This window comes from Pleurodeles waltl, chromosome 6 (genome assembly GCF_031143425.1).
Source record: "Pleurodeles waltl isolate 20211129_DDA chromosome 6, aPleWal1.hap1.20221129, whole genome shotgun sequence".
Lineage (NCBI taxonomy): Eukaryota > Metazoa > Chordata > Amphibia > Caudata > Salamandridae > Pleurodeles > Pleurodeles waltl.
This window is the reverse complement of record NC_090445.1, coordinates 285,338,668-285,364,611: the sequence shown is the minus strand read 5'-3', so window position 1 is coordinate 285,364,611 and position 25,944 is coordinate 285,338,668. Positions and strand designations below refer to the sequence as shown.

Here is a 25,944-nt window from a genome sequence, read left to right as displayed (position 1 = left end):
CAATTAAAATCAAATCAGGGTTTATAAAGCATAACTACTCAGCCGTAAGGGTCTCAAGGCGCTAAGGGGGTTTGTCCTCTGAGCTTCAGTTGAAGAGCCAGGTTTTAAGGTCCTTCCTGAATTGAGGTAGCAATGGTGACTGCCTGAGGTGCAGGTGCAGGGTGTTCCAGCTCTTTGCCGCAAGGTAGGTGAAGAATCTTCCACCAGCCGAGGTCTTCCCTATGGGGGTTACGGTGGCTAGTGCTTGTTGAATGGAGAGGTCTGATGGGGTGGTAAAAGCTGATGCAGTGGTTGAGGTAGGCGGGTCCTATGTCATGGAGGGCCTTGTAAGCGTGGATGAGGGGCTTGAAGTTAATTCTTTTCTCAGTAGGAAGCCAGTGGAGATCTCTTAGGTGATTGGATATATGTTCTCGGCAGGGAATGGCCAGGATTAGTCTGGCGGAGGCGATTTGGATGTGCTGTTGTTTCTTTAGGTTCTTCTGGGTCTTACTGGTGTAGAGGGCGTTGCCATAGTCGAGTCTGCTGGTAACCAGGACATGGGTTACAGTATTGTGACAGTCCTTTGGGATCTATTTGTAGATCTTCTGGAGAAGTCAGAGTGTGTGAAAGCAGGAAGATGCGACTGAGTTGATTTAGCGGGTCATGGTGAGTGATGAGTCTAGGATGAAGCTGAGGTTGCATGTGTGGTTTTTTAGTGGGGGCAAGGGTTGATTGCCCTGGATGAGGATCTCGGTGTTGTCAGAGTTGAGCTTGAGGCAGCTGTCCTTCATGCAGGCTGTGAAGGCTTCCATCCCGTTGTAGAAATTCTTCTTGGCAGTAGTGGGGTTTTCGGTCAGTTAGATGATCAGCTGAATTTAGTCAGAGTAGGAGACGATGTTCAGCCTGTGGTCCCTGATGATGGATGCGAGCTGGGCTATGCAGATGTTGAAGTGTTGGGGCTCAGGGAGGAGCCCTGTGGAACTCCGCAGCTGATCTCTGTAGGTTCTGACTTCTAAGGGGGGGGAGTCTGCAGGGACCCCGGAGCACTTTTTCCAATATAACTTCTTAAGTGTTAATGTTCTCCTTACTTCAGGAAGAGTGGCAAAGTCACTTAAGAATGTCCATAGGCAGCCTAAAGGAAAGGCTACCGTGTCCAAAATTCTTCATCCAGTTTGCTTTAAAAAGGACAAAGTTAAGACGCATGCATTCAAATGCATGAATGAGTTGAATAATTTAGCAGAAAAACTCCTTCACAAACCTTTTTGTAATGCAAAACAATGATGGAGTGCAGGGCAGTGTAGCTCATATGCTGCCATTATAAATAAAGAAAAAGGAGACTGTGACTTTATGAACAGCCAGTCCTCCAGTATCCTATCATGCCTAGAGAGAGGCAATTACTGCAGTTCTTTTTTCCGGCTCCTGCTGACAGGACCCTGGAGCACTGTGGTCAACCTTTTTTTGTTTTTTTCTTCAAAATGTGAGTGAAAATCACAGTGACGACTGTTTCACTTGACGTCTTTTGTCTTTCTTTTTTGATTTGTGTCTTTTTCTGACAGAAATGAAGGCATTTTTTCCATTAAAAAAATGCCTTCTCTATTTGACAAATGCCCAAGATATGGCAGAAAAAGGCCAAAACAGACTCACATGATGTTTGTATCATCTGCCTGCCGTCTCTACACCTTCCTGCCTCCGGTAACATCTGCAAGTCATTTTCCAGGCGTACCCTGCATGTCAGGGAGAAGATTTGCCTTCAAGGGAGAGCAGAGACACACAACGCCAGCAAGAAGCCAGTGGGACCTTTGAGCGAGAGGAAGGTCAGTCTTTCACCAGAGTTCTTCCTTCAGCCTCAGCCTCCAGTGGAGGTGGAAGGTCTGAGAGGCTGTTTTCTGGCAGAAAATGCTTTTGGTCCCAGTCATTGTCAAGGAGGTCGACGTCAAGAGGAGGTACAGGGCCGACTTGTTCGCTGTCGAAGTCTGGCTCGACAACGCACAAAAGTTGCCACTCCACGTCGAGGACTCCAGTTGCTCAGAACACAACGTCGAGGAGTATATTGACGCCATTGGAATCAACGTTGAGGTGAAGGAGGCGCTGATGTTGCAGTTCGACGTCGAGGTCCCGCTCAACGTCGACACCTAGACATCGGAGAGAAAGATCAACGTCGAAGAGTCTCTCGACATCAAGGAGGCAGAGACCGAGAAGGATCTATTCTTCATCGGAATCGTACCATTCCACAGATGCCTCTCCTTCTTTGGTGCTTCTTTCTTTGTCGCTTTCTCCTCACATCTCTCCTCCGCCGGCTGCTACACCTCCTCCTCAACCTTCACAAAGACTGATTCCACTGTGGCTGGCTGCTCAGGTTCTCCCGGCACCGTACCACCTTCGGTGCCTCAAGTGCCTAGCACCGCCCAAGCTCCTAGACTGCACTCAAGATCACGCCACCATTCTCGTCTTGGCCATCAGTCATCTGACCGTTCGAGGTCAAGACATTCCCACCACAGATCTTGACAAAGATCACATGCCTACTGTCATAGAGATTCCTTGTTCTCCACCAGAGACTATTCACCTACACTGACAGATTCACCTCAACCTCGCTCCTCACCGGTTGACGATATCAACACATTTCATGAAGTTCTAGTAAAGGGTGCTGCGAAACTCAACATTCCGTTGGCTGTCCTAACTCCATCTACTTCGGTTATATTACAGACTCTCCAGTAGCGCATAGCCGCCAGACCTTTGCTACCACTAGTGCCTGGTTGTAGAAAGCTGGCCTGGTGTGTGGTGGGTACCCAAGGTACTTACACCTTATACCAGGTCCAGGTATCCCCTCTTAGTGAAGTGTAGGCAGTGTCTAGAAGCCAGGCTCTCTAGAGATAACTGGATGAGCAGCCAAAGGCTTATCAAGGAGACATGCAAAGCTCATGCAATACCACTGTAATAACACAGTGAAAGAAAACACTCAGTTGTAAAAAAATAAAGGTGCTTTATTTTAGGCACAGATTATCTCAAATCACTAGACAGGTGACCCACCCATAGGAGGTAAGTAATACACTAAATATATACACTAGCAATCAGAAATAGGCATAGAAAAGGTTAGAAAACAGTAATAACCAATAGTGACCATAGGGGGAGCATAAACCACATACTAAAAAAATGGAATGCGAAAAAGGTACCCCCACATAGGTAAGTAAAATGTGTAGAGGGGAACTGGGGGTATTAGAAAACCACAAGGTAAGTACCACAGTATCCCCCAGCGACCAGGAATGCAGGAATAAAATACTGGATTCTGATGGATACACCTACCTGTGGATTCCTCACCTAAAGAATTCTCCCCTCGCGCCAGCCCTCGACGGAAATTTATTCTAGCTCTGCACGTCGACGATGACATCACAATCGCCCGACTCCATGCGACGCCACATGACGTCATCCAGGCAATAAGAAGCCCTTGTCGACGTGCAGACGTCAGTTCCCTTTTTTCCGTGCCCGAATAACGGTTAATTCTTCGAGGCTCATAGGGAGCTACTGTTTCCAACGGCGGTTACGATGTCGCAGCCTAGAAAATCCGGCTTCAAACCTTGTAGCCAGTGCGGGGGCCGGATGTCGGTTACCGACCCCCACGAAAACTGCCTCTGGTGCCTTAGTTCCGAGGCATGCGGTTCGTGCCAACGCATGAACCCTAAGGCACTTAAGGAGAGGGAGGCGAAGTTATTCTTGGCCCGGTCCAAGAAGGAGAGGCGTCAAAGGAGGGAGTCTTCGTCGAGATCTTCGAGGTCTCGTCATCATCATAGTGACTCTCGGCGCTGTCATGGATCTCGGCGCCGATCGAGCAAGGGACGGTCCAGATCTAGATCGGCTTCTCCGTCGGCTCGGCGTCGTCTGACGTGGGAGATAAGCCCGACCGTCACCCCTCCACCTCCGGCGACCCCGACGTCACCTGGGTCGGTCTTTGAGGTCCAGCCTCCCCAGAGGCCTGAGGGTTCTCCTGGCCAGGAGTTACCTGGACCCTCTTCGGCAGCTTTGCCGGCGCCGGTGCAGCAGCAGCAGTACCAGGCTTTCCCGACTCCGGGATCGGATCCTGCAGCGTTTTTAAACGCTATGTATAACATCTTTGCTTCCATGACGCCGGGTGGAAGTCATGCAGGTCCATCTGGCCCTTTGGCCTTTGATTTGGGTGTTCCGTCGTCTTACAGGTCGGCGCCGTTCACCCCGTTTTTGTCTGCTGCACCTGAAGCGGCGCCATTGCCTACGACGTCACCCAGGATGGCTACACCTGTTACGGCGCCGTCGGATTCGCCTCGGATCCGATCGACGTCCAAGAACACTTTGGAGCCGGAGCCTCCGGCTTCGGACGAATCCGAGGTTCGGCACCGACGAAGATCTTTGGCATCGGCCGACGCCTTGTCGACTCCAGGCTTGGAGTTAAGACTTAGGTCAAGACGTCTGGCCCTTCGTCTCTTGGAGGAGGAGGAGTACGCGAGGCAACACCTGGAGGAAGGAGAAGTTATAGAGCCCTCAGGTGACTTCCAGGGACTGGACTCAGCTAGTGGCCTTGACACTACCCCGGAATGGGATCTGGCTTCCCCTGGAGAGGTCACGGAGGAAGCTGCTTCTTTCCATGCAGTCATTCGTAAGGCTGCAGACTTTTTGGATCTTCCCCTTCCTACCGCGGAGGTCAAGAGAAATTTATTGACAGAAGTCCTCCATCCGACGTCTGCTTCTGCTGAGCCTCTTCTACCATTCAATGAGGCTCTGCTGGACCCCATTAAGGATATCTGGCTGAAACCTGTATCCACTGCTGCGGTCAACAGAGCGGTGGCTCGGCGGTACAGGACGGCGCCTGGGGATCCTGTGTTTCTTTCCAGGCAACCAACTCCAGAGAGCCTAGTGGTCCAAGCTTCATGTTCTTCCAGATCCTCACCTGGTTCGTTTCCTGGGGCCCCTGCGGACAGGGAGTCAAAAAAGTTGGACCATACTGCTAAAAAGACATTTTCACCTTGCAGTATGGCCCTAAAATCTTCCAATGCCACATGTATACTGGGGCGTTACATCCATGCGCTTATGGAAGAAGCGAAGGGCCACCCTAATCTGTCCCAGGAGATTCTGCAACTATTAGCGGATGCTCAGGCGGCTGCCACGCAAGTGATCCAGTCTGGATTGGACACTTCGGACTCGGTGGCTAGGGCTATGGGCACGACCATAGTCTCTAGGAGGCAATCTTGGCTTCGATCATCAGGCTTCTCGTCGGACGTGCAGGCCACAGTCCTTGATCTTCCGTTTGATGGAGAAAAGCTCTTCGGCTCTAAGGCTGACTCTGCCTTGGAACGTTTTAAAGAGAGCAGAGCGACAGCTAGGTCTTTGGGACTCCAGTCGTCAGCCTCATCCACCTTCAGAGGCTTTCGGAGATTTAAGGGATTTGGACGTGGTTCCTTTCGAGGAAGATTGCAAGGACCACAACAATCTACCTCTAGCCTGCCTTACAGATCCTTCAGGGGCAGGGGCAGAGTCCGTACGAGAGGAGCCACCTTGCAGCACTCTGCCTCTTCCTCGGGAGGGGTGCAGCAAGGAAAGCAGCCGTAGTCCTTTTGTCTCCGGTAGGGGGGAGACTTGCCTCTTTTCTTCCAATTTGGGAGGTCATAACATCGGACTCCTGGGTCATCGACATTGTGAAGAGGGGGTACGCTCTTCCCTTTCGGGAATTCCCTCCGACCTTCCCTCCCCGCCCATCCTTCTGTTCGGAAGACCATCTTCTCCTGTTACAGCAGGAGGTATTCTCCCTATTACAAAAAGGTGCAATAGAGTTGGTTCCCGAGCAAGAGAGGGGTCAGGGGTGCTATTCAAGATACTTTCTGATTCCCAAAAAGGATGGTCGACTGAGACCGATTTTGGACTTGAGGATTTTGAATTGGTTCCTCAAACAGGAAAAGTGCAAAATGCTGACCCTCTCACAGGTTCTTTTGGCGTTGAACGAAGGAGACTGGATGGTGTCGGTCGATTTGCAGGACGCGTATTTTCATATTCCGATCCTCAAAACGCACAGGAAGTATCTCCGGTTTGTAGTGTGATTTGTAGTGGGATCACAGCATTATCAGTTTGCGGTCCTTCCCTTTGGTCTTACTTCAGCACCTCGAGTCTTCACGAAGGTGATGGCGGTGGTAGCAGCAGAGCTCAGAAGAAGGGGGATAGCTGTGTTTCCCTATCTGGACGATTGGTTCATCTAGGCCAAAACTCCGGAGCTCGTGCGGTGCCCTCTCCAGTCGACGACTCAATTGTTGTACGACCTGGGTTTTTCAGTCAATGTACCCAAATCTCACCTGGAGCCCTCTCAACGCCTCCTGTTCATAGGGGCAGTATTGGACACGACACTGAATCGGGCCTTTCCTCCGCCCCAGCAGGTTCAGGACATACAGGCTTTGATTCCAATGTTTCGAAATGGAGCGGTAGTTCCAATCCTCAAGGTCCTTCGTCTGCTCGGTCTGTTTGCTTCTTGCATACTGTTGGTCACTCATGCACGGTGGCACATGAGGGCTCTCCAGTGGTGCGTCCGCAGGCAGTGGTTTCAACACAAAGGGGATCTCGAAGATTCGATAAAGATCTTCAGAGACACTGCGGAGGATCTTCGATGGTGGGCAGCGGTCGACAACCTGTCTCAAGGAAGGCCGTTCTCGCTGCCCAGTGACCACGGTGGTAACGGATGCTTCCACTCTAGGGTGGGGAGCTCATCTGGGGGACCTGGAGTTCAAAGGCCTTTGGTCTCCAGGGGAACAGAAGTTGCAAATCAATCTGTTAGAGTTGGGGGCAGTATGTCTGGCACTCAAGGCCTTCCTCCCTTCCATTCGTGGTCAATCGGTCCAAGTTCTAACGGACAACACGACCGCGATGTGGTATATAAACAAACAGGGAGGAGTGTGGTCGTATCTTCTCTGCAGAGAAGCTCTTCGTCTCTGGTCCTGGCTTCAGGATCACAAGATCTGCTTGGTTGCACATCATTTGGCCGGAGTCCTGAACGTGCGTGCAGACATTCTCAGTCGACGCAGCTCGGTCGATCACGAGTGGCGTCTTCATCCAGATCTAGTTCTGGGTATCTTCCGGATGTGGGGTTATCCACAAATTGATCTGTTTGCAACTCAAGAGAATGCGCAGTGTCTGCTATTTTGCAGCCTCCAGTATCCGGTGCAAGGAGCTTTGGGGGGCGCGTTTCAGATGTCCTGGAAGGGTCAGTTGCTTTACGCGTTTCCCCCCATACCCTTGATTCCTCGAGTTCTCGGGAAGATCCCCCAAGACCGAGCTCAAGTCATCTTAATAGCTCCGGATTGGCCGAGAAAGGTGTGGTATTCAGACCTACTCCAACTCTCTCAGTGCCCTCCGCTCCGTCTCCCTTGCAGGGTGGACCTTCTCTCGCACTCGCAGGGGCAGATTCTACACCCCCACCTCCAGAGCCTGCATATTCATGCCTGGAGATTGAACGGGGCAATCTGAGTTCCTTTTCTCTCCCTCCAGATGTGGTGGAAGTTATTTTATCGGCCAGGCGACACTCCACCAAGTCAATCTATGCTAATCGTTGGGCTAAATTTTCAAGCTGGTGTGGAGAGACTAGTTTAGATCCTTTAAAAGCTGGTTTGTCTGACATTTTGTCATTTGCACTCCATCTGGCACAGAAAGGTTTCGCAATTGCCACTGTTAAAGGTTATCTGTCTGCACTATCTGCTTTTCTGTGCCTTCCTGATTAACCGTCCTTCTTTAAATCACCAATTGTTTTAAAGTTTCTAAAGGGGCTCACTAATAGGTATCCACCCACGCCATTCGTTATGCCTCAGTGGGACCTTAACTTAGTCTTAACTTTTCTTATGGGGGCTCCGTTCGAACCAATGCATTCTTGTTCTTTACGGTACCTGGTATTAAAAATTGTTTTCCTGGTGGCCATAACATCTGCCAGAAGGGTTAGCGAGCTTCAGGCTCTCTCAGTGGAAACCCCATACTTTTCTTTCTTTAAGGACAAAGTGGTGTTGAGGACCAAGGCGGCTTTCCTACCGAAGGTTGTTACACCCTTTCACCTGGGGCAGTCGATTACTCTCTCTTCTTTTTACCCTCCACCTCACCCATCCAAAGAGGAAGAGAGGCTCCACCTACTGGATCCGCGAAGAGCTCTGAGCTTCTACGTCGCCAGGACGAAAGAGTTCAGACAGGATGAACAGCTCTTCGTTGGATACGTGGGGAAGAGGAAAGGTAGAGCGGTCCACAAGAGAACGCTATCCAGGTGGGTCATTCTGTGTATTAAGATCTGCTATTCTTTGGTGAAGAAGGATCCACCTGTGGGGATTCGTGCCCATTCCACCAGAGCCAAAGCAGCTTCATCAGCTTTGGCTAGAGGTGTTCCTGTGGCTGACATCTGCAGGGCAGCGACTTGGGCGTCCCTCCATACTTTTGCCAAGCATTACTGTTTGGACTCTGAGGTTAGGAGGGATGGCCATTTTGCTTGCTCGGTGCTGCAAGATTTCTTGGTTTGACCATTCGGGCACCCACCACCGGAGGTTTTACTGCTTTGGGACTCTATTCTTTAGGTGAGGAATCCACAGGTAGGTGTATCCATCAGAAGAATAAGTTACTTACCTTCGGCAACGCTTTTTCTGGTGGATACAATAACCACCTGTGGATTCCTCACGGTCCCACCCACCTCCCCGTTGCCTGTCTGGTCAAACCAAGATTTCTTTGGGTGTGCATCCTTGATCTTGTAATATATGTATATAGCTGTTTCATGCATATGGTTGTATTCATTGTATATACTTTTCCTTTGCACATTAAGATAGTGAAAGGGACATTTTGGACTGGATTTATACTCATATATATTTATTTCTATCTCGGTTTGAGCAGTCATATCTGTGACTTTTGTTGAGTTTTATATTAAATGTTTTATTTTCATCTATTCTGGATGAATGTGTACTCTTTAGGTTTAACCTGTTCGCCTCTATGGCACGTAAAAAATGGTGAAAACTGACGTCTGCACGTCGACGAGGGCTTCTTATTGCCTGGATGACGTCATGTGGCGTCGCGTGGAGTCGGCGATTGTGACGTCATCGTCGACGTGCAGAGCTAGAAGAAATTTCCGTCGAGGGCTGGCGCGAGGGGAGAATTCTTTAGGTGAGGAATCCACATGTAGTTATTGTATCCACCAGAAAAAGCGTTACCGAAGGTAAGTAACTTATTCTTTTCTCCCAAACCACCCAAAAGGAGGAAAAGAAGAAAAAGAAGACACCCAGAAAGAAGACTGCAAGAAAACCAGCAGTGGAATCCTGAAGAAAGAAGACCTGTAGAGAGAGAGGACCAAGTCCAAGAGTCACAGTGGAGTCCAGGAGGAGTGAGAGGTACTACCCACCCAGCTGTGGATGCAGGAGTTGGTCGTCGGTTCTGAAGAACAGGTCAGCACTGCAGCTCAGGAGCCAGAGAAGAGTTCCAGATGGATTCAGAAGATGTGCCACACCAGAAGGAAGATTTCAGATGGGTGTCGGTGCAGGATTTCCACCAACAAGCCTTGGCAAAGGCAAACACGAAATTAGTGGAAAAGTGGTGCTGCCGGGGACCAGCAAGGCTCAGGAGGACTCAACCCTGGAGGGGGAGTCACAGGAGACCCTAGCAGAGAGTCCACAGGAGCAGAGGCAGCACCCGCAGGAGCCCCATAGGACAGGGACACAAAAGCCATAGAAGGAACCCATGCAGCACTACAAAAGTGGATCCCACGCCGCAGAGAAACCACGCAGGAGGCTGGGATTTACAGGAAGGAGTACTGGGGACTGGAGATGCAAGTCGCCTGAAGATCCCTTGGAGGAGATGCAAACAAGCCTTGGCAACTGCAAGATATGCGGTGCACAGGGTACTATCCTGCGTGGGAAGGCAAAGGCTTACCTCCACCAAATTTGGGCATCTGGCAGAGAGGACCAAGAGGACTACTCCGGACCATCACCCGTGAGCATGAGCAGGATCCACGCAGCTGGTCGTCGTTTGTTGTAGGTGCCTGCGGTTGCAGGGAAGTGACTCCTTCACTCCAAAGGAGATTCCTTCTTCTTGTGCAGGATGAAGAGTTGCAGTCTTCTGAGGATGCACAGCGAGGAAACTGTTGCAAAGCTGGCAGGAACTCTGGATACAATGTTGCAGAAGAGTCCTTCTTGTGGATCTGCAGCTTGTAGGTTCCTGGAGGGTCCAGTTGCAGTTCCGGAGGCCAGAAGTCAAAGTAAAGGTTGCAGAGGAGTCCTGTTGGCATCTTGCAAGCCGAATCTGAGGACCCACCCAAGAGAGAGACCCTAAATAGTCTTGAAAGGGGGACTGGTCACCTAACCAGGTAAGCACCTATCAAGAGGGGGCTCTGACGTCACCTGCCTGGCATGGCCAGTCAGGTGCTCCCAGAGTTCCCTGAAAACCTTGGAATCAAGATGGCAGAACCCAGGGACCCTCTGGGCGCCACCCCTGGGGTGGTGATGACGGGGGAGTGGTTACTCCCCTTTCCATTGTCCAGTTTCGGGCCAGAGCAGGGACTGTGGGTCCCTGAACCGGTGTTGGCTGGGTTATGCACGGAGGGCACCAAATGAGCCCTTCAAAGCAAACCAGTGCCTTGGGGAGGCTACCCCTCCCAAGCCAGTCACACCTATTTCCAAAGGGAGAGGGTGTTACCGCCCTCTCACAAGGGAAATCCTTTGTTCTGCCTTCCGGGGTTTGATAAGATCAAGCAGCAGGAGGGCAGAAACCTGTCTGAGGGGTGGCAGCAGCTGGGCTGTCCGAATAACCCTGTTAGACTGGTGGTAGCTATGCTGGGGGTCCTCTAATGAGCCCCCAGAGTGCACGGAATCATACTTCCAATACTTTCAATAGTATTAGGGTATGATTCCAACATGTTTGATATCAAACATGCCCAGGTTTGGAGTTACTATTATGTAGCTGGACATAGGTAGTGACATATGTCCAGTACATATATAAAATGGCGTACCCATACTCACAAAGTCCAGTAAAATGGTGCTGGAGTTCGTGGGGGCACCTCTGCTAGTGCCAGGGTGCTCTCACACACAGCCCTGCCCTCTGGACTGAGAGGGCCTACCATAGGGGTGACTTACAGTGACCTGGTGCAGTGACTTGTAGTGAAACTGTAATGGCAGGCCTGCTGAACCCTATGCATGGCAGAATAACTGCTGCAGCCCATAGGTATCCCCTGAAGCCCCAGTGCCCTGGTACCTAGGTACCATGTACTAGGGACTTAGAAGGGAGGGCCAGTATGCCAATTGTGGGAAGAAAAAGGTACAATTTAGAGGAGAGAGCAAAACTACTGGGATCCTGGTTAGCAGAAACCCAGTAGACACAGTCAAACATACTGACAACAGGCAGAAATTGGGGGTAACCATGCCAAAAAAGAGGGCACTTTCCTACACTGGTCTTCTGGAACCCGCTATGGAAGTCTTACGCCGGCTACGACTAAGTCTGCTCCCTTTAGACTACTAAAAAAGTATCGTCCTCCAGAACAAGACCCTTTGTTTCTGCGTTCCTATCTTCCACCTGATCAGAGGTAATACTGGCTGCCTGCAAATCTCATGCTACATCTCCGTCTACTACCTCTCCTCCTGACAAATAGAGTTAAAAACATGGATTCGACAGGCCGCAAAGTCTGTAGTTCGGCCGCAACCTCCATGAAGGCAGGAAGTGCAACAGCCCTATTGGGCAGATACGATAGGGCCCTGTGGGACTCCCTACTCCAATTTGCTGACCACCTCCCGAGAGATCAGAAGGAGGATTTTTTAGAAATCATCCAAGAAGGTGCCATGGTCTCTAACCAGATTATTAGTGCAGCGGCGGACTCATCCTTGCTCTCTGCACATACATACTGCCATGGGGTAATGCTAAGGAGGCGTTCCTGGCTGCGTCTAAAGTCACTGAAACCTGCCATTTTCAGGCTCCACTCTGTTCGGCTCTCACGCCGACGATGAAATGGCAAGGATGAAGGCTGAGGTAGACACATTGAAGACAGGAGGCCTTGAAAAACCCAAAGAGCAATGAAGACCCTTCCGACCTTTCCAACGTCGCCATTCTACTCAGAGGGTTTAAACCCCTCAGTGGCTGCCTGGAAGAACTCAGCAGCAATTCCAAAGATCTTACCAGCCTCAGCAGAAACAACAAAGAGGACAAACGACACATCAACCCAATCAGGGTTCTCAACAACCTTCAGCCTCAAAACCCTGAAAGCTTTCTTCCCCTGCATACGCTACCCACTCTGGTGAGGGGAAGCGTCAGCAATTGCCTGGCAGAGTGGCAATGAATTACAACAGATGCTTGGGTCTTGAACATTGTACAAAATAGGTATTGTCTCAGGTTTTCCACCCCACCACCAAGTATTCAGCTGAAGTCAACCACTTCTCATCTCGGTCTTCTAAAGGCGGAAGTTTCCATCCTGCTGGAAAAGAAAGCAGTAGAACCTGTTCCTCTCAACCAGCAGGGACAAGGCATTTACTCAAGATACTTCCTTGTTCCAAAAAAGGACAAGAAAGAGTTCAGACCCATTCTAGAACTGAAGATTGCCAACAAATGGATCCGAAAGGAAAAAGTTCAGGATGCTGGCCTTACACCAATATACCCCCATATTCACCAAGGGTACTGGCTTTGGTCAGTAGATCTACACAATGCCTACTTTCATATCCCCATCGTAAAAAAAGCACCAGACGTTCCTGAGATTTGTTGTGGGACAAGATCACTTCCAATGCACCATCCTACTATTTGGTCTCAAGTCAGCACCCAGAACTTTCTCCAAGTGCATGACTGTAGTGGCAGCACAACTTCGAAGGCACTGAATCTTCATCTACCCATATCTGGACGATTGGCTAATCAAGGCATCCACCTGTGCAGAAGCCCAACTGCATTTCAAATGAACATGTGATCTTCTTTATTGGCTAGGGCTTCATGTAAACTTTCTCAAGTCCACAACAGTTCATGTCCAGACGTTGCATTACTTACGAGCTACCATAGACACACTACAAGCAAAAGTGTGTCCTTCAGAGGAAGGACACATCCATTCTCCAGAAGTGTTGTGCACTCAAAACTATGCATCGCCCAACAGTGTGCACAGAACTTCTAGTCTCCTGTGCCTCGTGCATCTTTCTGACACTCAACGCTCTCCTTCACATACAACCTCTTCAGGAGTGCCTGAAGAACCAATGGAATCAACTATCTGGAAACTGGGAAGACAGAATCTTTCTGTCCACCCACGCAATCAGATCCCTCAGTTTGTGGTGTTCTCTAACCAGACTCCTACAAGGGATGCCTTTCAGTTCAAGGCCTCCATCACAGAGATGTTGTGACAGATGCCTCTCTACTCGGATGGGGAGCCCATATGGGTCAACTACAAACACAAGGCCTCTGGACTCCCAAGAAAACGTCATACCACATCAATCTCGTCGGGCTCCATGCAGTGCACCTAGCTCTCAAGGAATTTCTCCCTTCCTTCAACTCCGCCACCCTGCTTGTCCAGACAGACAATCCAACCACCACGTATTACCTGAACAAGCAGGGGGGAACCAGATACAGAGACTTGTCTTTAGAGGCCCAGATGATATGGCACTGAATCTTAGCCAGGAGATTGAAGGTAGTATTAACGCACCTTCCAGGCTTTAAGAACTACACACGGGTGCCCTCAGCAGGGTTCTCGATGAGAACCATGATTGGGTGCTGAACGAAGATGTCATTCAAGATATCTTTCATTTGTGGGGCACACCTTCTATCAACCTTTTTGCCACAGAGGAAAACAGAAAATGACGCGACTTCGCAGCCAGGTTTTACTATCCCGAATTGTTGGGGAATGCTCTGTGGATAGATTGGTCCAACAAATTTCTGTACACCTTTTCACCAATTTTCCTGATCTCATCAGTCCTTCTCAAATTCTCAACGACTTCAGCCAGAATAATCCTCATTGCACCAGAGTGGCCGAGGCAGTGGTGGTTCCCAGACCTCCTTCACTGGCTGCTCCGACCGCATCTTAGGGTGCCATGCAGACCAGACCTCATAACGAAATTAGGAGGGTCGATGAGACACCCCAATCTCTCCTTCTTGAGTTTGACAGCATGGCTCCTGAGTAAGTACAGTATGGGCACCTAAATCTTCCACATCCCGTATGGCATATTCCTTCAAATGGAAGAGATTCTGCATCTGGTGTTCCTCCAAAATGATAGACCCTACATCTTGCCAGGAAGATGTCATTCTTCCATACTTGTTACACCTGCCTAAATCTGGTCTGCAACTCTCTTCAATTAGAGTCCATCTGGCAGCTCTGACTGCGTACAGAAATGGTCCTTCGCAAACCTCTTTCTTTAGGAAACCAGTCATCAAAGATTTCCTAGAAGGATTAAAGAAGGTCTCTCCTCCAGTTAGGTGCCCTTCTCCACCATGGGAGCTTAATTTGGTCCTTTCGCGCCTCTTGCAAAATCCATTTGAGCTCATACACAAAGCATCTCTCCAACACCTAACTTGGAAAACTGCTTTCTTTGTGGCAATGAATCAACACACAGGGTTAGCGAGATTCAGGCAATTGTTTGTTAATTATGGTTCGGTTTGCACTGGTGCCACCAAACAATCACTAGATGGATTGTCTCCTGTATTCTATTTTGCTACCAACTAGCTAAAAAACCCTAGCGTGCAGACCAAGAGCACATTCTACCAGAGGCAAGTCTGCCACGAATGCCTTGATGAGGAATGTTCCCTTAATCAACATCTGTAGAGCTGCGACCTGGAGGTCTGTCCACACGTTCACTAAACATTACTGTCTTAACTTTGATGCCAGGGCAGATGCTCAAGAAGGACAGGCTTCTCTCAGGAACCTCTTTGCTTAATAGCGTATTTCATTATTGTTCTGTTTACTCCTCTGCTGTTTATGGGCTGGGCGTGCTATTCTATTAAATGTTTATGACTATACATGGAAATCCCCTATGAGAGAAGGAAAAGTTTCTTACCTGCAACTCCAGTTCTCTCGTAGGGGTATTTCCATGATAGTCATGATAGTCATAAGCAACCTACACTCCTCCCTGGTGGAGTAGACAAAATAATACCTCAGGTATATCATTACTCTCAGCTAGCACTGCCTACAAAAAGAACTGAGGTAACTGTCTCTCTCTAGGCATGATGGGATACTGGAGGACTGGCTGTTCTTAAAGTCACAGTCTCCTTTTTCTTCATTTATAATGGCAGCCTATGAGCTGCACTGCCCTGCACTCCATCATTGTTTTGCATTAAAAAAAGGTTTGTGAAGGATGTTTTCTGCTAAATTTTCAACTCATTTATGCATTTGAATGAATGTGCCTTAACCTTGACCTTTTTAAAGCAAACTGGATGAAGAATTTTGGACACTGTAGCCTTTCCTTTAGGCTGCATATGGACATTCTTAAGTGACTTTGCAGGCCTTACTGAAGTAAGGCAAACAATAACACTTAAGAAGTTATATTGGAAAAAGTGCTCCTGGGTCCCCGCAGGCGGGCAGAACTATTCAATGCTTATGATACGAGAGAACTGGAGTTACAGGTAAGAAACTATTCCATCTCTCTGTTCACCATCAATGACAGCATTGTTGATGGCTGCTCTTCTGTAATCTACATTGTCCGACAGCGACTGCCTCATCGACGGAGCCCATGGTTTCCACTACGCTGCTTCTGCTTACATAGTCGACAACACTGTCAAGAGAAAAAATGAAGAAACAAGAAAAGAGCAGATTTTTGAAACCATCTTACACCTCTCCAAGCACGATTTCACCCCAGATATCGTCACATCTACTGGAAGAAGATGATTCTGATGAAGTGGGGCCCTTTGGGGTGGTACACAGCCCATCTGAACTGCATGTGAAATGCTAGGTGGAGGATGAGGGGGCAAGGTGACTGAGACAGATGCTTATGATTCACAAGCATACTATGCTTCTAAGCAGTACTTAGACCAAGAGGAAATGGTTCAGCTACCTGGGTCACTCATCTCTGACCTTCAACTCATGCCTGCAGATTACAGAAAATTATTTCTGCCTACATCTACTCCTTCAAGACCCAATGACTTCTGATGAGGAGAGATAGGAAGGAGAGCTCCAAGACAATAGGGAATGGGATGATTATCTTATACCCACACAGTCCTCACCTTCTCCTACTCCAGTGGATTCCCCATCAGAGAACATCAGGGGGTTCCATAATTTTTTTGTAAAGAGCTGCAAAAAGATTTTCATTTCCTATGCTCACTAAGCAGATGGACGTCTTCTTTTATGACTTCAAAGAACTCTTCCAAAGAAGCGTAAGGTCCATGTCCATAGTTGACTATGTTTGGAAGGATGGCCTTAAGGTAATGAAACAGTGACTGCTGCCCTTACGCGTTAGGACAGAAGTTACAAGGCCCCAGAGGATGCTCCTGCCTGTCTAACTGGTCACTCTAGATCACACTCAGTAATCACTCAGGCAGCCCAGCGAAGATTGAAAAACCCAACGCCTCCAATATCTGAACCCCCACTGACAAAGAGAGTAGGTGACTGGAGAACATCGGTAAGCGCTTTTCTTCAATGTCGCAACTAACGGTCAAGGCGTTGAGTTCCTTGGTTGTCATAGGCAGTTATGACAGACAACTATGGGCTGACATCGCCCCATACGTAGACCAGATGCAAGAGGAAGACAGTACATAGACAAAGAAAATCCTGCAGGAGGGAGAACATGCTTCAGCATAGTTCACTGACTGTGTGATGGATATTGCTACTACAGCATCTTGTCAACTTGCAGGAGCTGCCGTTCTTCGGAGACAGGGTTGGCTCCGAGCAACTTTGTTCAGGCAGGAAGTCTAAAACAAGATCCTGGATCTCCCATTTGACGGGGAAGCCCTGTTTGGCAAACATGTAGGTGACACTCTGCAAACAGTAAAAACTGATACAGATAGGGCAAAATCCCTCAGGACCCTTCAATTCAGGAAGCAGTCCTTTTGAGGCACCAAAGGGCGAAGTTTTTCATCTTGCAGGGGAGGTTTTCAGCAGTACAGATATCTTGCTTACTCCTCTTCTTACAAACCATTTCTAACACAATACCCTCAAAGGCAACATCCACAAGCCACATAAAACAAACCCATACCTAACGGTAGAGCAGGATGCCAAGGAAAGGACACTACAAGTAGTCAATTACTTTACCAAAGCTCCAGTTGCCACTGTTTCTTCCACTTCCAAACTAGGAGGAAGGATTTCCCATTGAATTCACCATTGGCGACAGATCACTTCGAACCAATGGGTCCTGACTCTTGTCCAATTTGGTCACACCCTAGAGTTTGTACAGATTCCACCAGCGAGACCTCCTCATTCCCACAATCAAAAGCCTCTCCATCTGCTCAAACGGAAGTATTCACCATGCTCTGGGAAGGAGGAATCAAAAGAGTTCCTGTTTCAGACAAAGCGAAAGGGTTTTATTTCTTCTTCCTAGTCTGCAAGAAGTGGAAGGAATGGCGTCTCATTGTAGACCACAGAGACTTAAAGATATATAATCTCAAGAAGCAGTCATTCTGTATGATAACACTGCAAGATATCCTCTTCTAAACCCTGGTGATTAAATGTCCACTCTCGACCTTCAGGACGAATACTTTCACATCCCCATTCATCCGTCCAACAAGAAATTTTTCAGATTAACGGTAGCCGGAAGCCATTTTCAATTCAGAGTTCTCTCATTTGCTCTGAAGTCAGCCCCCAGAATATTCACAAAATGTTTAGCTCCAGTTGCAGCATTCCAGAGGAAACAGAAACATCGGTATTCTCATATCTGGATGAATGGTTAATCAAGGCTCCGTCCAAGATAGAAGCGCAAAGATCAACAACAGCCTTTGTGACTCTGTTCAAAGAACTAGGTCTTAGGATCAACATGAAAAAATCTAATTTTCAATCCTCAAAAACATTTTCCTGGATGCAAGATTGGACACTTTGCTCAACAAAGCATTTCCTACAAGGAAAAGACAACTAAATCTAATAACCTTAGCAAAATCAAGTCAAAGAAAAAAGTCTCTTTCAGTACACCTCCTCAAGTCTCTCTTAGGAATGATGTCATCTAGCATTCCTCTCATTCCATTTTGCCAATTGGGAATGTGACCACTCCAGGAGGAACTGGACAGCCAGTGGGCGCAGGCCACAGGTTCCTTCGACAATATCATCACAGTTACAAGGCAATTGCCATGGCTCTATCTTGGTGGACTCAGAGTCTACATCTGTCAGTCGGTCTGTCATTCCTAACTCCTCCCTCTCCATGGGTAATCAATACTGACACCTCCCTGGAAGGATAGGGAGCCTACCTTCAAGACCTGCAGGTCAGCGGCAAATGTAAAAGACAGCACAAGAGTTAACACATCAATCTGCTCGAGCTCAAGGCAGTACGCCTGGCTCTTCAGACTTTCCTTCCAAGGATAAAGAATTATCCAGTCCTAATAAGGACAGACAATGCAACAGTGCACTATATCAACAAGCATGACGGGACCAGGTCTCTTTTCCTATCTTGAGAATCACAAAATATTTGGAATTGGTCCATCCTTCACGGAGTGCATTTACAAGCGGAGCACGTTCTAGAAAAACAAAATTTGTTAGCAGACCCGCTCAGTAGATTGAAAACATCCAACCATGAGGGGGAGTGAGATCAGGAAGCATTAGCATTGGGGGACGTGTTTCAGATGTCCTGGAACGGGCAGTTGCTTTACGTGTTTCCCCCCATAACCTTGATTCTTCTGGTTCTGAGAAAGATTCGCCAAGACCAGACCCAAGTCATCTTAATAGCCCCGGATTGGCCGAGAAGGTTGTGGTACACAGACCTTCTCCAACTCTCACTGTGCCCTCCGCTCCGTCTCCCTCACAAGGCAGACCTCCTCTCGCAGTCTTAGGTTCTACACCCCCACCTCCAGAGCGTGCACCTTCATGCCTAGAGATTGAACGGGGCAATCTGAGTTCCTTTTCTCTCCCGCAAGAAGTGGTGGACGTTATTTTATCGTCCAGGCGACACTCCATCAAGACTATCTATGCTGGCAGATAAGCTAGATTTGTTACTTGGTGTGGAGAGAAACAAATTGATCCCTTACGAGCCTATTTGTCAAACTTTTTATTGTTTGCATTGTCCTTGGCGCAGAAGGGTTGTGCAGTTGCGACAGTTAAGGGCTTTTGTTTTATTTTTTATTTAGATAGTTTTCTATAGCGCTGGCAAGACCCGAGGGTATCAGAGCGCTGTACAACAGTATAGGTAATAAACAAACAAGTTCAAAGAGACAGTTATACATGTAGGTTTCACAAGGTCAAAAGAGATAAAGGGCCTCATTACGACCCTGGCGGCCGACGGTCAGCTGGCGGTAACACCGCCAACAGGCTGGTGGTGTTCTGCCAGCTATAATGACCGTGGCGCAATAGCCACGGCCATACCGCTGGCCCTTCCACTATTGCACTATACCGCCAGGCTTTTGCCTGGCGGTCATAATCCCCAGGGCAGTGGTGTAAGCACCGTTGCTCTGGGGATTATGAGTCCCCGATCGCCAGCCTAGTCATGGCTGTAAACACCGCCATGGAAAGGCTGGCAGAAAGGGGAACTTGGGGTACCCCTGGGGGCCCCTGCACTGCCCATGCACTTGGCATGGGCAGTGCAGGGGCCCCCAGGCATAGACCCATCGCGCATTTCACTGTCCGAATTGCGGGCTGTGAAATGCACGACGGGTGCTACCGCACCTGCTGCACATCAGCATTGCCGCCGGCTCTATTACGAGCCGGCAGCAATGTTGGGCCAGCAGAAAAGTCGAAATAGGGAGCCATAAATACAGCCAGCGCTGGGAATACCGCCGAGGTTGTAATGAGGGCCAAAGTGCCGGCGGTGGTGGGGTGGGTTTGATTTTTTTTTAAGTGAAGGTTGGTTGAGGGGGAATTCTTTTAGTTGCTTCTTGAAGATCTGGTGGGAAGGGTTGGATCTGATGTGGACTTGTAGGGAGTTCCAGATTTTAGGGGCGTTCCTTGAGAAGGAGCATGTCCGAGTTTTTTGCCTCTGGGTTTTGGGCAGGATGAGGAGGAAGGTGTTTGAGCTTCTTAGTGTTCTTGTTTGACCTGCTTTCAGGACTTTATTGGCGAGGTATTCTGGTTTCCCGGTGTGAAGGGGTTTATGGGTTAGGCAGGCAGTTCTTAACTTGCAGCGGGCTTCAATCGGGAGCCATTTTAGACTCTTCAGGGCAGGGGAGATGTGGTCATATTTTTTAATTCCAGTCACCAATCTGGCGGCTGCATGAAGGATGGACCTCATGGGGGCAAGTTGGGATTTGACCGTGCCGGTAAGGATGGAGATCCCATAGTCTAGTCTGAAGAGCACCAGTGCTTGTGTGTCCTGTTTGAGATCGTCTTGGGGTATGAAAGATTTGATTTTATTCAGCAGTTTTAGGCTGTGGAAAATATTGTTGGCGTTCTTCTTGATATGGTCCTGCATAGTTAGGTTGGTGTCCAGAGTGATTCCCAGTGACTTGACCGTGTTCGTAGGGGTAAGATTGCTTTTGAGAGCGTCGATGGATTTCAACCATTTTTGCATCTGGGGGAGCTGATTCGTTTTTGATAGGAGGAGTATTTCCGTCTTATCCTGGTTGAGTTTCAGGTGGTTGTGGGATAGCCAACATTGAGCTTCTTTAAGGGTGTTGTTCAGGTGGTGCATATCTTCTATAGAGGATATTTCCATGTAAAGTTGAGTGTCGTCAGCGTAAAGATGGAAGAGGATGTTGACTCGGTTGAGTGGGTCCATGTAGATGTTGAAGAGTGTGGGTGAGAGGACGGATCCTTGGGGGACTCCTCTGGTGATTATTGAGGTGAACGAGGTCATGTTATTTATTTTTACTTGCTGCGTTCGGTTTTGTAGGAAGGAAGAAAAACAGCAGAGGACTGTACCTTCTATGCCAATTCTCTTTTGAAGGGAGTCCATAAGGAGCTTGTGGTCAACAGTGCTGAAGGCCGCTGTTAGGTCTAGGAGAATCAGAAGGCAGGATCGGTCAGCATCAAGGGAGTTGCGCAGGTCATCTACTATGTTGAGAATGGCTGTTTCTGTGCTACAACCTTTTCTGAATCCTGATTGTAGAGGGTTAAGAAGGTTGTTGTTATCTATGTGTTGGGTTAGTTGATGGAGAACGCTTCTCTTTAGAGTTTTGGCGAAGAAGGGTAGGTTGGAGACAGGTCTGTAGTTGTGAAGGTTATTCGGGTCAGCTCCTGGTTTCTTTAGTATCGGTGTGATTTGACCAAGTTTGAGGCAGTCAGGAATCACGCCGGTTTGCAGGGAGCTGTTGATGATTTTGGTCCAGACAGCGGTGAGGGACTGGTGGAGTTTTTTTGCCAGGGAGGATGGGAGGGGGTCTGCCAGGTGAGAGGATGCTTTGGAGGTGGACAAACGTTTGGAGATATCCGTCGCCAGTAGTGGGTGGAAGGCTACCCAGCTAGTGGGAGTTGACTTTTAATTGTGGTTAGGGTGACAAACTTCAGTTCCAAAAGGCGGGTTGTTAGAGGGGGGTAGCAGTGGATTTTTTTGTTTATGGTAGGCGGGGGAGACTCTGTGTTTGGTGGAGTATCTGGTTCAAGGGAAAGCTCAATCTTGGTGATTTTATCATTGAAAAAGTTAGTGAAATGATCACAATTGACTTTAGTTGTAGGTGTGAGGTTTGGGGGAGGTTTAGTAGTTTGTTGTTTGATGATGCTGAAGAGCTCCTTTGGGCGGTTTTTGGCTCTGTCTAGAGCATTGCGGAAGAAGATGTTTTTTTCATTGGTTATGTGTTTTTTGTAGTTTCTCCGTTCCCTTCTGAGTTGTTCAAGGTAGGTTGTGGAAGGGTCAGATCTCCAGAGTCTTTCGGCTGCTCTCAGTTTTCTTCTTTCTGTATTGAGATCATTGTTAAGCCAGGCTCTGGATGTGTTTCTCACTCTTTTCAGTTTCATGGGGGCTAATTGGTCAAGTATGCTAGTAATAGTTGTGTTGTACTGGGTGGTTAACTCAGTAGTTGAGAGGTTGGCCTATGAGGGCAGTAGTTAGGAGCTGATTTTTTCTTCGAGGGTTCTTAATGGGATTTGGCCAATGTTTCTTTTCCATTTGAATGTCTTTTGTGAGTGGTTAGTGTGTTGGGGAGTTTTATTAAGATGTAATAGAATAATGTGATGGTCTGACCAGTCGACAGGAAGACAGGAAGAATATTGTCGATAGTGAGTGAATTTTCTGAGCTATAATCGCATCTAGTGTAGCTCCTTTGATATGGGTTCAGCCCTTGCAGTGCTGGCAAGGTCTTTGCTTTGTAGAAGGTCATTTAAGGATTGGATTAGAGCATTATTACCATTGGAGGTTGAGGTCACCCAAGATGATGAAATTGGGGCATGAGAGGGAGCAGTGCGTTATTAGGTGAGCTAGGTGATCCCCAAAACGTAGGGTGTTGACTGGGGGGTGGGAGAGTAGGTGGAAGGTTACATTGGAATTGTCAATCATCCTGATGGAGGCGTTGAGATGTTGACATGAGTTGTAGCTGAATGTGTCTTTTATCTCTATTTTTATATTATTTTTGTGAATGATGGCAATGCCTTCCCCATGGCGGTCTTTTCTATCTTTGTTGGTAATTGAGAAACCTGGCGGAACAAGGGTATCCATGATCGGTTGAGAGTGTTCAGTCTGCCAAGTTTCTTTGATGAAGGCAATGTCAATGTTGTGGTTAAGGATGGCATCAGGTAGATCCACAGCATGTTTGACTGCTGATCTGCAGTTAATGAGCATACAGTTGATTTGCTGATAGACTTTGGGGTCTAGAGTGGAAGGGATCAAGGGGATGTTGACAAGGTGAGCTGGAGTCCTGGGTGAGGTTGAAGGTGTGAGATTGTGGCCTAGACTTGTGTTGACCTGGATATTGGATGGGTGCTTTAGGTATGGGCAAGGGTGTGTTGTAAGATTGGGCGAGTTTTACTGCTTCATTGTGTGAAAGTGGAGCATTCGTTCTTTTTGGCCTTTGGGCGTTAAGGTACTAGGGCCTAGAGGACCAGTCAAGACTCTGGGAGGTGGTTATATCAGGGAGTGGAGTGTGGGCCTGGATCAGAGGGGGGTGCAGAAGCAGGTTAATGCTTCTCGCTATCATGTTGATGCCCTGTATGATGGTCTTTAGTTAGGATTCTATGTTGGTGAGCCGCTCGTTTATTTTAGATGTGAGAGTGAGATTGGAGGGGGAGGGGTGCGGGTGATGTGCTTCCTACTGTGTGGGGTCTCATGCGATTGAGCCTGATGGTTCTCTAAATCCTTGGGTGGTAAATGGGAGGAGACAGCAGTATAGTAGTTGGGATTGGTATCTGGGCTGCGTTAGAAGTGGCATAGGATGTGGGCGGAACATGGGTGTCGATTAGTTGAGTCTTGTCTCTTTGTGGGAAGCAGGTGAGGGGGTTGGGAGAGGGAGCTGTTCTGGGGGAATCTTGGGTGGGTTCAGGGAGAGGGGTGGTTTTGCACGAGTGGATTGTGGTGGTGTAGGCTTGTGAGCATTTCAGGATGTTGGGATTGATGGTTGTTGGGTGTAGGGAGTTGGGGGCTGAGTCAGGGGAGAGGGGTGTTTGACGATGAGCGAGCTGCTCAGGTTGTAGAGATTGTCCTTTGAAGAGGTGGGGGTGCTGAGGGTTATGTTGGGGGGGGTAGAGTGTAATTCTACGAGGATACGGATCTTAGGAGGGGGGCTCGTGTGTTGGGGGGATTGAGGTTGTGAGATGACTGATTTTAGTGTGGGAAATATGGATTTGAAAGCTCGGAGGTTAGTGTCATTGGCTTGTATCATGATGGTTCTGTTTCTAAAGATGGAGATAATGGCCTTCCCCTGGAATGTGGGCGAGCTGGAGATTGTGAGTTTGCAGCCATATGGGATGTTGGTGGATTTGGAGGTGAGGAGGTAGCTGGTAAGGAAAGTGTTCCATCTAGCTGGGCGTTTAGTGAAGAAGATAAGATCTGTCCTTTTAGGACCTTTATGGCCATTGTAGTAGGTGTCAGCAATTAGCAATTCAGGGTGTTGCCTGATCAGTTTGTGCTTCAAGTTTTTAAACGCAGTGGGGGAGACTTTGTTGGGGGGGATATGGAGAAAGAGTTGGGACCGTGGGGTTTCAGAAAGGTGGAAATGGGTGAGTTAGCAGGTTCTGCGGAGATCAACATCTTAGGTTTTTATATTTGTGGGTGGGGGTTATTGGTAGGGCAGGTTGGATGCGTTTGTAGTGTCTATCTGAGAGCTCTGGAGGCGGAATTAGAAGATGGGGCGGAGAGGAGAAAGAAATGTGAGGGACCAGGTAGTGGATGCCCGAAAAGGATGTAAGGAGCTCCAAAAAAAAAAATATATATATATATATATATTTATATATATATATATATCAACACTTAGGATCGGCGTTTCCTTTACTGAACCAAACCATCAAAGGTGCTCGTCTCGATACGCGCGCCGACGCGTATTATGTCAACACACTTCTCCGCGTTCAGGAAGAAAGACAGCACTCCACGAACACAGTTCATTAATTTAATCGTCTACAGGGACGCGTTTCGGCGTTGCCGCCTTCTTCAACCGGTCAAACGCCATGTTGACTCGCTTTAAATAATCACATGGTGGCGTTACTAACCAACTAGCATACATTTTAAGTGAAAATTAAACTTGTTTATCATCAGCCTGAAATATATCACTAATGTGATCACTCTAAATCAAGTAAGACATAATTAAATTCTTATCTTGGCAAAGAGAAAGAGATAAAAATATATACATATATACATTGACTAAATATTAAATAAATAATTACAAATCTTTTAAGAATACTACATTAATAAATGTGCCATGAATTTCTATATTCAAACAAACATCTCCTAAGTTCCAGAAAATATTGTTTCGAAAATTAAATCATACACTTGATCAGATATAAATGTTTACTTGATTATTTCCTAATCCATACAATACATTCTGTATCTAACCTTCTAATGACAATCTGTACCGCTAAATGGCACTTCACTTTAATAGTAAAACGAATTAATACAAATGAATGTACATCTCTTCACTAATATTTAACCCCTTCGGTTCTTTAGTATCAAATGCCAATATGTATTTGGATTCCAATTTTCTCAACTTTCTTTCTCTGTCTCCTCCTCGTATGTCTTTCTTGATGCCGTCTATAACGCTATATGTGATATCCTCCATCCTACCTCCATGTACTTCATGTATGTGTCTGGCTACTGGGTACGAATCATCTTTATTTTGTATTGCCCTAAAATGTTGTAAAATTCTTCTATGCACTTGCAAGTTTGTGCTGCCCACATACAATTTGGGACAACTGCATTTTAGAATATAGACTACGAAGTCGCTCTTGCAACTATATCTGCCTTTGATGCGATGAACAATCTTCTCATCTATTGTAACATGTTTTAAGTTTTCTCCATTCTTACAGGCTTTGCATTTAAAACATTTGAAAAAACCATCTGGTATGTGAATCCAATTTTTATTCACCACTGCCTGTCTTATGTCACTCTTAACCAGGATATTCCTCATTGAGGTTCCTTTCCTATATGTAATAAGAGGTTTACTGGGTATTTGATCGCCTATCAAGGGATCACTTCTTAACATGTGCCAGTGTTTCTTTAACAGCTTTCTCACCTCCAGGCGTGCTGTATTGTATGTTGTGATAAACCTAGTAATGCCTGAAACTTTGCTCTTTTTTAGTCTACTAATATTGTCATCTCTACTTTGTTTGGAAAATAAGAGTGCATCTCTTGTGCGGGATTTTACTTTAGTTCTGGCTCTATCTAATGTAGCCTCTGAATATCCTCTAGATTTTAATCTATCTATCATTTCTTCCTGAACTTTTGCAAAACCTTGTTCTGTACTACAAATTCTCTTAGCCCTTATCAATTCTCCAAGCGGGATATTATTGATTAGAGGTTGGGGATGATAGCTGGCGGCATGCAAGATACTATTGCCTGCCGTAACTTTTCTAAA

At 47.6% G+C, this 25,944-nt stretch overlaps 1 protein-coding gene across 1 annotated transcript in view; it reads left to right on the top strand.

The window, feature by feature from the left end:
* The window catches only part of LOC138301524 (slit homolog 2 protein-like), a 348,568-nt gene that overhangs the window by 183,375 nt on the left and 139,249 nt on the right, over positions 1-25,944 (top strand). The window lies entirely within an intron of this gene.